The sequence below is a fragment of the Triticum dicoccoides genome, chromosome 1B (genome assembly GCF_002162155.2).
Source record: "Triticum dicoccoides isolate Atlit2015 ecotype Zavitan chromosome 1B, WEW_v2.0, whole genome shotgun sequence".
In the NCBI taxonomy this organism is placed as follows: domain Eukaryota; kingdom Viridiplantae; phylum Streptophyta; class Magnoliopsida; order Poales; family Poaceae; genus Triticum; species Triticum dicoccoides.
The window spans coordinates 347,328,033-347,329,668 of record NC_041381.1 but is presented as its reverse complement, the minus strand read 5'-3'; positions in this window follow the sequence as shown (position 1 = coordinate 347,329,668).

Genomic DNA, 1,636 nt, shown 5'->3' with positions numbered 1-1,636 from the left:
ACGGTCTATTCAGCTAATATTAGCAGAATAACTATTCTGCACACCACTTCCGCACTGCACGCTGAACGCAAGTGCACGTCATTCTTTGAACCAAGTGTGCTGTAGTACTCACACGAGTGAACTTTTCGTCGAAAAAAACTGCACGCGTTATTTTTTTTGATACTGTTTTCGCTCTAATTTTCTAACCGTTTATCGGAACGAGGCATGCAATATACCGTTGAAAAGCTATGGATCAGGCGCAACTTCGACATGTTGAACACTTTTCGAGATTTCACACGATTTAAGAGCAGTTTTGAAAATAGTGCGGCGGATGACGAGTGGAGCGAGCGTTTTTTCGCGTTTTTTCTAAACCGCTTGTCGGAATGAAGCAAATGATACGCCGTTGGATAGATATCGTCGAGGCTCATCTTTTTCATATATAAATCTTTCTCTAATTCATTACGGTTTAAGAGCAGTTTCAAATTTACTAAATTGCGGAATTCTGTTTTTCAAAAAAATTCAAATTTTCGGTACTGTTTTCGCTCTAGTTTTTGAACCGTTTATCGAAACGAGGCGTGTAATACGTCGTTGGAAAGCTATGGACAAGGTGCAACTATCATATGTAGGAATGGTTTTGAGATCGCTTACGGTTTTAAGTTAATTTTTAAAATCGTGCGGCGGAGGACGAGTGGCAGCAGCCGTTTTTTTTGAAATTTTTACAAACCGGTTGTCGAAATGATTCAAATGGTATGCCGTTGGAAAGATATCGACGAGACGCAACTTTTTCATGTAGAACACACTATCTAATTCTTTACGGTTTAATAGGAATTTTGAATTTATTGAAATGCGGACACTGTTTTTCGCAAGAGCCAAATCGACGCGCGTACTTCATCGGACTGAAAACCGCACTGCATCGAACGAAAACCACACTGCATCAGACAGGTAAGCGAACTTCATAGTTTGTTTTATTCAGACATAAATTTTCGCAGGTGGGACCGCACTTCACATCGGGCGTAAGTGAACTACATCGAACAAAGAACCACACCGCTTTTAAACGGAAAAGCGCACTGCTCTTAAACGAGAGTGGACCGCATATAGGAGGGCAAGTGAACCACAACACTATGAAAAGTGAACGGTATTATTTTTTTCTATTTTTATATTGTGCATAAGTGAACGACAACGGTATTGAAAGTGAACAGCAACTATATCGGAAGTGACCGGCAAATGGTATCGAAGTGAACCGCATTACTTCTTAAATTTGTTTTCCTAAAAAAATCATGTATCACGTCCTTTTGGACGGCTCGACAGGGCGAAGTGAAATGCCCTGTGGGTGGTTTCTTGGGGTGACTTAAGTGACCCATGGGGGCGAAAAGAATGGACAACTACGAGAACAGTGAATTGTTTTTCTCATAGTAGTTATTTCTTTAGGCTCAACAAGGTGTGCAGTGCACTGTTTTTCCTTTTTGGTTGTTCGTCTTCTGCAAAAAATAGTAAACTAAATCGCGAGAAGAACAAACAAAGAAGCGCATGGTCAGTCTCTTACACAGTGAACCACCCAAGTTCTCATAACGCACTGCATCTTTTTTTCTTAGTTTTAAGCGAGAATAGCAAAACTGCAGTGCACTGAAGGCTTTTTCCATCCCCCTAAAAAAAGTGA